General features: G+C 37.7%; 1 long non-coding RNA gene across 1 annotated transcript; it reads right to left on the reverse strand.

The window, feature by feature from the left end:
- Positions 1 to 7657: 7657 nt before the first annotated feature.
- LOC122608410 lies at positions 7658 to 12122 on the reverse strand. The gene is made up of 3 exons (XR_006325220.1): positions 12042 to 12122; positions 10293 to 10372; positions 7658 to 8408 (listed from the first exon to the last, which is right to left on the reverse strand). It is a non-coding gene; the product is annotated as an uncharacterized LOC122608410 (long non-coding RNA).
- Between the last annotated feature and the right edge of the window lie 1517 nt (positions 12123 to 13639).

Consider the following 13639-nt stretch of genomic DNA (forward strand, 5'->3'; position numbering starts at 1 on the left):
TATGTAAAGGTATATTTCTTGGCTAAGTTATGAAAGGCATGATTGTAACATCCAACCAATTCCATTTCCATTTCCATTTCCATTACAAAATATCATTTAAGACACAATTACAATATTCTTCTAAAAATACTAAAATACAAAGTAAAGAAATATCAAGATTTTCAACCTTATTACCAATAACTTCTTATATTTTTTGCTTGAGTTTCAAGATAGAAATATAAGCCATATTACAAAAAACAACCAACTTATTATCAATAACTTCTTATATCTCTTTGCTTGATTTTCAACCTTATTCAAAGATCTCAATAAACGTAGAATGATTTCCACAACCCTTATACACATTGATGGATCATGCCAACTAATGAAACCACAGCTTGATCCTTATTCATGATTAGTAATGAAAAAAATAGATTAAATTTGGTGAAGTGAAAAGAAGCTGTAAATCGATTAGTTTTTTACCACAAGAGTAAAATCTTCTTCCAGGGTTATTTGCGGTCCATGAGGTGCTAGATAATGGACGAAGAACCACAACTACAAATCACTATTGATTTAGAAAATATTAGGGTTTTTGATGTTGATTAGTTTGTGTTTGGTGTGTGTGTTTTTTGATTTTGTGGGAAAATGTAACACCCCGAGCTAGGCTCGAAATGCACTGAAAAGTATGACACAAGATGGAATTATCGTAGGACGAGACTATATGAATATAAAAGGATTCCGTGAACCCAACAATTAGTTTTCAATGTCACAAAAGCATAAGGATCATACAACCATCAAGAGTTTACAAAACAATATCAAAAGATGGCTCATGATCCTAAGCGAGGTCCCATCAACGGATAATGAATCACGGATCCATGGTCATAGTCCAACTCCTAGCAATGAAATCAAGCTCTTGGATTCTCTTGGTTACCTGAAAAGTGTACTAAACAATGTCAACACTAATTTGGTGAGTTCGTAGGAATGAAGGAACAAGAACACGTACCAATGCCACCCGTCACATAAACAAACATAAAGAACAAGAATTTAGACTTCAATTAAGTATCTAACGTGACCAATGGTCAAACACTTGCACACAATGTCCCTCAATTGTTCTCATGTCATCCATAATTGTCATCAAGTACGTACATACCCGTTTAATGTCATCAAGCACTAAAATGCCCGTTTGTATTGTCATCATGCCCCTCCTTGTATTCATTGCACATAAATTGATCATCCATGACCATCATTGTCCACACATAACCAAACGCCGTGTGTATATACTTCGTATGATACTACTTTTGAAAGGCCCTTGATGTTTATATATAGGGTCACCCGCAGCCTTCCCACCACATCTCCAACCTTTCAAAGGCATTATCATCCTTCATATATACCCAACTATCCTAAACAACTCATCATACATACACAAGTAACAATACAACGAATCACATATTTGCATGTCTACAAAACCATCACACATGTACATCACAAATGTCATCACACACGAAGTACACTTTTCAGCCCGACTCTTAAAAGAGTAAGGGAAAGCTACGAAAACTCACCTTGCTCGGCAAAAGAGGCTAATATCAAGTTAAGATGAGATTATAAGTGATCAACTTGCTCCACGCACCCACAACCTAAGAACGTATTCAATATATGCATTATTAGCCAAAACGAAGCTTTAACTAGGTTCTTAGCTAGGTCTCATGGCTTGGAAAGGCTTCCGGGACTCGACAAGGTCACTAGGGGGGTTATATAATAGTTTAGAATCAAGTTGAAGTCGTCCCAAGGTTGCCTTGTCCTCAAACAACAGTTATACGTTTATGTAGTTTATGTTAATGCCTCGAATTAGGTTCCAAAAATGACGCTCGACTTTGAACGACTCGTTTGTGATGTACAGGGCACCAATAAAGTCTTAAGAGTACATTCCGGAAAGGTCGGGACGATCCTAGGACATTAGAAAGGAAGCTAGGAATCAACTAGGTGAAACTGGGCCCACTGCGTCGCATCAAGTGGACTGAGTCGCAGTCTTGATGTCGAGGATTCTGCTGCTTTGCAGCTTCATTAAACTGCGTCGCAGTCAACCCAGATCAGCACCAGCATCAGATTTACGAGCCAAACACCCCCAAAACACCCATTTAGACCCCATAGTCGACCAAGGAGGATCTAGGACTCGATTTCAAGCTTGAATCCACACATTTGGACATAAACAAACTCAAATGAACACAACCCATTCCAAGATTTCATTTCAAAACATCAAATCTAGTTCCAAATTAGTTTTAACCCATTACAAACCCTAATTCGACCCTTGGCTCAATTTGAGACCCAAATTTACTAGAAATCAACTAGAGACAAGTTAATAAACATAAAATGATGATTATGCGATGAGTTTCACTTACCAAAACCTCTACAATAGCTCAAATCCGAATTTGACCTAATTGAAACTTAGTCTTGCACTTTGAAACTTTAAATTTTTGATATGATGTTTAGATGAGGAAGAAGTAAATTATTCTTACATTAAATTGCCTTGAACAACCATAGATGGTGAATTAAATTAGAGAGGGAGTGAGTTTGAGTGTATTTAGTGAGGTGGGAGAGAAATGATAAGAGAAATGAATGAATGGATGAAGAGATGAATGGGTGGGGATAGGGTTGGGTTATCTTGGATGGGTCATGGGTTGGGTACAACCCATGGATAGGATCCATATTCATTTACTAGTTAAAGTTAAAGGTTATCTAAATGAAATCGATTAGCACCAACTAATGACCTCGACTAGTACATAACTCTCGAATCGAACAATAAGTTGACCCATATGAACACATTGCACCTAATTGGACCTCATATTGCACTAGAACATATATTGATTAACTAATACTTAGTCAAATATACACATAGTCAAAGAGTCAAGAATCACAATTGTTACATTATTCCCCCCTTAAGGGAATTTCGTCCCGAAATTCGATAGAGCTCTACTTACTTGAACAAATACGGGTATTTTGACATCATGAAGTCTTCACGCTCCCAAGTGAATTCGGCTCCACGTCTAGCTTGCCATCGGACTTTGACTATCGTATAATGTTTGTTCTTCAATTTCTTGACCTCTCGTTCCAAAATTTCTACCGGTTTTTCCACAAAATTGAGCTTCTTGTCCACTTGAATCTCATCCATGGGCAAATGATGTGTAGGATCCGCCAAACACTTTCTTAAGTTACAAATATGGAACAAGTTATGCACACCACTAAGTTCTTGAGGTAGCTTTAGTCGGTATGCCACCTTCCTACCCGTTCAATGACCTCGAAAGGTCCTATGTATCTTGGCGCAAGTTTGCCTCTCTTTATGAAACGAACGACACCCTTCCACGGAGAGACTTTCAAAAGCACATGATCACCAACGTTGAACTCCAATGGTTTACGCCTCACATCGGCGTATTTCTTTTATCTTTCACGAGCCACTTGTAATCTCTCTTTAATTCGAGAGATCGCTTTTGTTGTTTCAATCACTATTTCTGGCCCAATAAGTTGGCTTTCACCAATTTCCGCCCAAGCGAGCGGAGAACGACACTTTCTACCATAAAGTGCCTCGAACGGTGCCATTTGAATGGTCGTATGGTAACTGTTATTATATGAGAACTCGACCAACGGTAGATGATCTTCCCAACTTCCACCAAATTCAATAGCACAAGCCCGCAACATGTCTTCAAGCGTTTGGATGGTTCTTTCGGTTTGTCCATCCGTTTGAGGATGAAACGCCGTACTCATGTCAATTTGAGTACCCATTGCTTGTTGAAAAGCTTCCCAAAAATTTGATTTGAACCGACTATCTCTATCGGAGATAATAGAAACCGGAACTCCATGTTTTGACACCACTTCTTTAATGTACAAACGAGCTAGGGCACTACCTCCATCGGTCTCACGAATGGCTAAGAAGTGAGCCGACTTTGTCAACCGATCCACAATCACCCATATGGTATCACGTCCACTTCTTGTCTTCGGTAACTTGGTGATGAAGTCCATTGCAATACGTTCCCACTTCCATTCCGGTATCACCGGTTGTACCAATAAACCGGGTGGCTTCTTATGATCGGCTTTCACTTGTAAGCAAGTAAGGCACTCACTCACATATTTAGCCACATCACGCTTCATGCCCGGCCACCAATAGAAATCCTTCAAATCAAAGTACATCTTATCCGACCCCGGGTGTACCGAATAAGGTGACCTATGAGCTTCATTCATAAGAAATGTCCTCAAATTGCCAAAAATGGGAATCCAAAGCCTTTCCCCTAAATATAGTCCGTTGTCTACCTTTCTATCGAATAGTTGCTCCATGCCATTTAACCCTTCGTTGCCAAAATTTTCCGGTAAGGTAGCTTGCACTTGGGCTTCTATAATGCGGTTACGAACACTTTGTCCCACCGTGAGACTCATGACTCTTGCTCTTCTCGGCTTGACTCTCTCCTTCCTACTCAAAGCATCGGCTACGACATTTGCTTTGCCCGGATGGTAGCGAATGTCACAATCATAATCGCTAAAAAGTTCAATCCACCTTCTTTGCCTCATATTCAACTCACTTTGATTAAAGATATGTTGGAGACTTTTATGATCGTTGTAGATTACACATTTAGTGCCATAAAGATAATGTCTCCAACACTTCAAAGCGAAAACAACCGCTCCCAATTCCAAATCGTGAGTAGGGTAGTTTTTCTCATGCACTTTAAGTTGTCGAGAGGCATAAGCAATGACCTTACCCCGTTGCATAAGCACACACCCCAAACCTTGACCCGAGGCGTCACAATACACCACAAAATCTTCAATTCCTTCCGGAAGGCTCAAAATAGGGGCATCACATAACATGTCTTTGAGAGTTTGAAAAGCCAACTCTTGTTTCTCGCCCCACTCAAACCTCCTCTCTTTTTGAGTCAAGAGAGTAAGTGGTTGTGCTATCTTGGAGAAACCTTCAATGAATCTTCGGTAATAACCCGCCAATCCAAGAAATTGACGAATCTCGGATGGTGTCTCGGGTCGTCTCCAATTCTTGACCGCTTCAATCTTGCTAGGATCCACATGAATCCCATCTTTGCTAATCACGTGACCAAGGAAATGAACTTCTTCCAACCAAAACTCGCATTTTGAAAACTTTGCATACAACTTCTCCTTTCTAAGCAACTCTAACATCTCACGCAAATACTCAACATGATCTTCCTTTGTTTTTGAGTAGACAAGTATGTCATCAATAAAGACAATGACCGACTTGTCCAAGTAGGGTCGACACACCCGGTTCATCAAATCCATGAACACCGCCGGTGCGTTAGTCAATCCAAATGGCATAACGGTGAACTCGTAGTGACCATACCTTGTACGAAACGCCGTCTTTGGTATGTCATCTTCATGAACTCTAAGTTGATGATAGCCCGAACGGAGATCGATTTTTGAGAAGTATTTGGCACCTTGTAAACGATCAAAAAGCTCATCAATTCTAGGAAGCGGGTACTGGTTCTTCACCCTGAGCTTGTTCAATTCCCGATAATCAATACACATCCTAAAAGACCCATCTTTCTTCTTTACAAACAAGATTGGAGCTCCCCAGGGCGATTGACTAGGACGAATGAACCCTTTCTCTTGAAGTTCCTTAAGTTGAGATTCTAACTCTTGCATTTCTGTCAAAGCAAGTCTATATGGAGCTTTAGCCACGGGTGCGGCTCCGGGGATCAAATTGATGCGAAAATCAAGTTCACGAGACGGGGGTAGACCCGGTAGATCATCCGGAAAGACATCGGGGAAGTCACGAACAATGGGGACGGTTTTCAATTCTACCCTTGTGACGGTAGCACTGAAAACCTTGGAACTAGAAGAATCGGAAGTTTCACCTTGGACTCTAAGAACATTACCGTTTGACAACGGTATTTTGACCACTCTTTCACCACAATCAATGACCGCATTCACCGCCGTCATCCAATCCATACCCACAATGATGTCAAAGCTTCCAATATTGAAAGGCATGAGATTTATGTAAAATTCGATGTCGTTTATAGTCAAGATACAATCACGAAGTACTTGACTAAGTCTAGTTAGAGCACCATTGACCATCTCAATATCAAGCACATAATTTAAGGCACAAGGATGAACATCTATCAAAGGAACAAAACTATGGGACACGAAGCTATAATCGGCTCCGGAGTCAAATAACACCGTGGCATATTGACCGTTAAGAAGAAATGTACCTGCCACCACATTAGGATCATTGCGGGCTTCATTTGCGTTCACCGCAAAGGCTCTCCCTCTAGGTTGCACTTGATGGCCTTGTTGGCCACGGTTTTGGTTGGGACCGGCGATTTGAAGTTGATTTGGATGAACCGCCACTTGAACGTTTTGTCCCATCCATTGAGGACAAGTATTACGGTAATGATCGGTGCTTCCACATTCGTAACAAGCCCCCCGTTGAACCCTTTGGTTGTTAGCTTGAGGAGGAAAGGTTTGGAGAGGAACCGCATGAGTAGGAGCCACTCTCGGGGCCCTACAATCTCTAGCAGGAGGAACCCCTTTGGTTGTTAGCTTGGTTGGTCAGCTTGGTCAGTCTGGGTTCTGATCAGCTTGGTTGGTCAACATAATCAGTTTGGTCAGCTTGGGTCTGGGACATGTTGGGTCAAGTTGGGGTCTGTTCAGGTTGGGTCTGACACAATTTACACATAATCTACACAAATGTAGGTTATGGGTTTTAGGTCAACTTGAGTTCTGGGTTGGGTCAGCTTAGGTCAGGTTTGGGTTTTGATTAGCTTGGTTGGTCAGCATGATCAGTTTGGTCAGACTGGGGTCAGGGTCTGATTGGGTCAGCTTAGGGTCAGGTTCGGTCAGGTTGAGTTAGCTTGGGGTTAGGTCAGCTTGGGGTCAGCTTGGGTTGGGTCAGGTTGACACAATCTACACAAATGTAGATTAATCTACACAAATGTAGATTATGGGTTTTGGGTCAGCTTGGGGTTGGGTTAGATCAGCTTGGGGTCTGGTTCAGATTGGGTCAACTTGGTTAGCTTTGGGTCAGCTTGACACAATCTACACAAATGTAGATTAATCTACACAAATGTAGATAATAGGTTTTGGATCAGCTTGGGATTGGGTTGGGTCAGCTTGGGATTGGGTTGGGTCAGGTTGGGTCAGCTTGGTTAGCTTGGGTTGGGTCAGCTTGACACAAAACTACACATAATCTACACAAATGTAGATCCCAAGCTGACCCAGATTCCAGGCTGACCAAGCTGACCCATAACCCAGGCTGACCAATCTGACCCAACCAAGCTGATCAGAACCTAAGCTGATCAGAACACAAGCTGACCCAGAACCTAAACTGACCAACCAAGCTGATCATAACCCAAGCTGACCTAGACCCAGGCTGACAAAAGTTTGATTTATTTACAAAAATGCCACCGCGTTTTTTTTTTAAATTCACATGTCACGTTCTGATTGGTTCATAAGACCTTCTCTCCTTAAGACACCTTCTTTTATTTATATATATATATATATATAATTGTTCGCAAAACGTTTATTATATGACCCGGGTTAAACCCGAGAATATTAGCTAGTTTTATAGTAATTTACTGAGTGATTGACTAAGACTCCAATTCTGTAAAGATAATTATCAAATGGCACTAATCAAACAAAAGAAACTATAAAAAAACAGAAACTGGCCGGAAATGAGTAAGAACTAAAAAGCTGACTCTGTCAACCTGCAGATTTTGATTATTTTCACCAACTCTGAATTCGACTAAACTCCTGTTACTTAATGTTTAACATGAGCTTAATGAAAAGCCGAAACTCTACTCAGAAAAGAACGCCAACTTAACTGAAGGCTTGTAAGTTATCTCATCGTCCCCATTTTCTGTGCAAGCCATTTTCTGTGCAAGCCGGTTCCCAATGTTCATCCATTTCTTCACGAAAAGACCATATTTTGCAACGAATTTACCATCTTTAGCTATTGCAACAAGTCTGCACCCAAAAGTCATTGCTTCTGGTTTATGTTTATGCATGAAAGAAAATGGCAGAAAGCGGCCTTTCTCCTTACAAAGCCAACCTTTGGGCTTTCCCTTAATGAAGCGAATCTGCTCAAAGTTACAACAAAACCAAAGTCATTCAAGATACACAAGGGTATACATATCCTCTTTTTATTTAATCTTTTAAAGATTTGTCTGTTCTTTGCACCAAATGAACATTGCAGCCAAAAATGTAAGCTAGCTAGCTCACTCAAAATGTTATAGTCACTGCCGCAGCCGGCTTCAAGATCTCCGCCAAGGAGGTGCTTGTCGCAAGTTGCAAGTTTTAAGGGGTTAATAGCCTAGGTGACGTGGTGGTAGGCATCAACAATTTTCCGGCATCACCGTCAAAACCATCACCGCCGCCCCTATTTCCAGTAACAAACCATAAAACCCATTTAAACAAATATCAAGCAAAACCTGCATCATAAAATCAACATATATCAAACAAATATCAATTCATCCATTTATAATCCACAGAAAAAAAAAAAAGAAAGAAAGAAAGTAACTGTTAAACTCACGAGCAACATTTTACTTTTCAATACACAAAAACACACACACACACACATATATATATAACTAGTAAAATTAGGCCCCGTTTTGCAGGGCTTCAAAACACCTATTATTCTAGTGTAATTAAGTTGAATTTTCAACCGTCTAATTAAAAAGCATTATTTCACCTATTATTTTAGTGTAATTAAGTTGAATCTTCAACCATTTAATTAAAAAACATTATGTCATTGATAGGTTTGTTTCAAATATTTATATATATATATATATATACAAGGGAAAACCACGTTAGATTACTTTTGTGCATTACGTGGTATCAATTATTGTGGTTAGATTTTCCTATTGATGATGCATGTTTCGCTATATATGTTACTAAAAGCTTTGACATATGAAATACAACTTGTCTAAAGTAAATACCACACACGTTTATAAAAGTTTGTTGTAACGAATACATTAAATTTATATGTGCAACAAACCAAAAAATCAAAAACGAAAGTAAAAAATTTAAATGTAAGTTGTCAATATGTTAATTAACACCACAAAGGAGAAAAGTACGATAAAAAAATTGAATATAAGTTTTCAACATATTAGTTAAAATCACAAAGGAGATAAGTGCGAATGAAAAAAAATAGTGGTACATAATGATATTGACAGGCAACTAAAAACATAAAAAAAATTATAAATATATGACTTTGTTTGTTATATCAAACATAAAAAAAGATATAAATATATGTCTATGTTTGTTATATCAAAGATAACTAAATATAATAAACCCGTTTAAAAGTTAGCATATTAGACACATATGTTTTACTTAATAAAAAAACAGATTGGTAGGCAGCTGCGCAAGGAAAACCAAAAAGGGTTGCGACGTGGTAAAATCCGAAAGGTAATACAGGGTGAGACAAAAAACAAAGCAAATAGAACCATTATAAAGAATATAGATAAGTTAAATCAAAAATAGAGGTAGACAAAATCTTAAAAAGCCTTATATGAAAACAATATGAGAAACCCGCAAAAACGTTTGACATATTAAATATATACGTTTTAAAAAGAAATTTAAGCAGGCTAGCAGACAGCTGTGCAGATACATATTAAAAGAAGTTACATGTATGTATAGTTGTACCATGTGCATAAAAACTTGTAAAAAACCAGTTGGTTTTTAGTATATATATAAATATATATATATATTAAAAAAAAAAATTAAGCGGCTAGGTACCAGTACCTGCATGCCAGCCTGTTTCACTGTTCATTAGTGGTTACTGTTCATGATCCTTCTCCATTAATAAAGGTATATAATTATAGTTAAACAAATAGTGTTAAGTGGGGTCTTTTGTGTACACTACCTAGTAACAAATGACCGGCTCCATGTCATGCCTGAGCCGGTAAAGACCCATAATAGACGTGTTTGTCGGTTTTAAATCCAGAAAAGTATTTTGTGACAAGTCGAGGTATTTTCCAATCAATTGGCCCTTTAAAGAAAGCTGGAAAAGAAAAACTTAAACACATCTTACTGATTTGTTATGTGAATACTTTTACCATTCCCAAGTGGCGAGATCAAAACAACTATCACAAATGCCAAGGGTCCTATATGCGAAATTCTTTCCACAATTTGGGGGGCATGTTCAAATCTTGTTCGAGATAGATGTAGGGCTTATAGTCAGGGCTTATACATTACTGAATAAGATTGTTTTCAGATCATAAATAAGACGCAAACAGACATGCAACTCGGCCACTACCCCCACCAAATCCAATAGTGAATTGGGGAAAGATTAACTTAATTAATCAAGATTTTACCAGAACTTCACCATTACCCTGGTTCAAATGAACCTATGATCCTCGTAGCTCCACATAGCTAGTCTCAATCCCTCTGCAACCTGTAAAAACATACATATTTTCATAAATCAAAACCGTAAATTTCACAATATCTATTTTAGATAGTTTATGACCAGTCTTATATAACATGCATTTGTAACATATTTCATCGTAACCATGTAGTTAGTTAACATTTTAGATCCTGTTTTCCAAAAGCTAGACGGCTAATTTAGCAACATGGGTTCGAAAAAAAGTCAAAGTCGTGATGTAGAGTTGCTTGCAATGCCCCTATTGCATTCACAGAATCCTTTAGATTAATTATCCATCACATTAAAGACCAATAAATCAATAATACTACAAAAATAAGGCAGCCAAAAGCTATATTTTGATTCATCAATTATAACATTTAGATAGAAGAATAAATCAACTAATAGCAAACTGCAGTTTAATATAGATAAGACAGCTAGCTATAGTCGTAACTTCCATAATCACGATGTTGTAAGGTCGGACCAGCTAGTTATTGTAGTAGTAAAGTGACTTTATGTTCTAAGGTCTAACCACCAAGTTATTGTACTTGTAGTAGTAAACTGCCTATATGTTCTGAGGTCTGACCACCGAATTGTTGTACAGGTTGTAGTAAAGCTCCACGTCTCGTCTTTGCTTCTTAAAATAGTGGATCCCGAATGGTGTGATTCTGTTACAATAATTATTCACGTGTAACACCAATAAGCGAGTGCAGCCATTTGCCAGAGCTGCCAAACCCGCGTCATCAATACCACCACAATTCATGACATCAAGTGTTTCCAAATTTTGACAATGCAATCCAATAGACTCCCAACCAGGAATACGAATATTGTGACAACCAGATAAGTTCCAGTCTCGAAGTAACGGGCAGCCCTGTGAAATTTCAATTATAGCATCTTCTGTAGCACGGTTGCATCCACTTAAGTTAAGGATCTTAAGCTTAGAAGCAAATCCTAAACCAACCACGTCAAGTTCATATCTGAGGAAAGAAAGATTGAGATACCTGAGACCGCGGACACTTAATATAGACGCAAGACCACTAGAATCAAACGCACAATTTGTAGCATCTAAACGATACAAAGTCCGAGAAAAACCTTGGAAGGTTCGACCTAAGATTTTAGGACAACCAGATACTCGAAGAGCTATGAGTTGGCAACAATTACGATTGATATACCCAATTCCAAGATCCGTGATGGAAGAGCACCAACCAAGATCCAATAGTATCAAAGATTTACACGAATCTGTTACAATATTCAAATCATCATCCGTGAGAGAATGACACTTGGGAAGAGAGATTGACCGTAATTGTCTAAAACGGTTCACTAATTTATCAAGGATAACGGAATAGTCAACAACGTCGTCAAGATCACCGGACAAAGGTAAGATTCCTAGGCATTTACGACACGAATTTTGAATATCGAGAAACCGATGACAGGTCAAACCAAAAGAATCTTGGTCGGATTTTTTATCTATCTTTTCAAAGATTATATACAAACAGTCAACAGGGATATCGCAGGGTTGATTTTTAATACTCCGCCTTTGATATTTAACACTAAAAGAACCCATTGATTAATTACTAATAATAGGACACACCCTGCCTCCTCCTCCTCAAATACTATATGTATATATATATATATATACACACACGATACGATGATGCTGATGATAAAAAACAAAAACAAAAGGCCAGAAATTTTCGATGAATACCTCAATGCGAAACCAGAACTTCCGTTTTTTTCCTTGTCGATCCGCTTAATTTACGATTTCTTCGTTAGGGTTCATAATAAATAATACTCGTTATGCTTTCCTTTTTCTTTTATAACAAAACACACCGACATATCCGGCCCACATTCCTTTTTTTGGTTTCTTTTCCCGCAAAATAACCTCCGGATTTATCATAACTAAGACAGTTGCCTGATGAAATTGTTATAGTTAGATACGCCATACTTTTTTTTTTTTTTTCCCCAATAGGCCGGTAATTTAAAAAATTGTGGGTAACGCATGCAAATCTTGTCACACGCAAATGAGGTAAGGAGACCTTAGAAATGTTATACCCATCTATACATGAGAGAGTAAACCATATAGGGCATTGACGCATTGCCAAAATTCAAACCCGGCATAGGCTCATCAAAGTTGGAAGTGTTAGCCATTTATCCGCTCTGTCTTTTAAAAAAAATAAAATTTTAAGCATCTAATTTGAAAATGTAAAAAATTGAGAGAATAAAAAATAGATCTTCAAAAGAATTTCGTTCTTCACACCAGGTATAACAATCATATTTAAAAATACTAGTTTTTTTAATAAATAAAGACCACACGTGTCAGACAATGTCTTATCAAATGAAAACGTATCAATTCATAATGCAAGAAACTCAAAAAATTATATTTTTATTAAATAATTAGCTTGTAAATATATATATATATATATATATATATATATATATCCTACAAAACTATATGATTATTATAATTAGGTATTTGTAATAAATACATATAATAATTTGAAAGAAAATAATTTTTCTACAAACAACTACACTATTAATGTACTACACACTTACATACCAACATTGACGTGAGGGCAGCTGACCCCACTGCCCCCATAGTAGTGTCGTCTTTGGTTATAGTGGTAGTGACGACGGTGGCGGCAGCGTGGCACGTGGTGGCGTCAACCGACGATGGTTGTGACGACGACGAATAACGTAGGTTGTTGATAACGGTAGTGTGTTTATTTTAGTGTGATTATTTTAGGAGATATATGTTGTAAACTAGTTTATTAACAGTATTATAGGTATATCAATAAAGATATTCTAATTCTAAATAATGAATAAACTAAAGAAGAAATAGCTATTTCTTTTTTTTAGAAAAAAAGTGTCTGTCTATTATAATTCATATTTTGAAATGCTCAATTACCTCTAGGTCATATTTATCTATACTTCTTTATAAAAATTATTCATCCCCTACAAATAGAAAATGTTACTTAAATGTTACATACGAAAGTACTAAATTGTCTTTAATAAACCCCCACTATGAAAATGGTTTTTATAAATTACCAAATTTGTCCTTAATAATTTAATTTACACTCTAAACCATTATTTTAATAATTAACTCTTTAAGTTATTATTTTTTTAAATATTCCACTATCACCTTTACATCAACTTACACCACTTGACACCGCCACCACCACCAATAATACCGTCACCGACACCACTAGACCGCCGTCTCCGCCACCGCCACCGTATTGCGCGGGTACCATGCTCGTTAAATATTTAAACTACACCCTTTAAATCAAACAAGCTTACTAATATCTG

This window comes from Erigeron canadensis, chromosome 7, assembly GCF_010389155.1.
Source record: "Erigeron canadensis isolate Cc75 chromosome 7, C_canadensis_v1, whole genome shotgun sequence".
NCBI lineage: Eukaryota > Viridiplantae > Streptophyta > Magnoliopsida > Asterales > Asteraceae > Erigeron > Erigeron canadensis.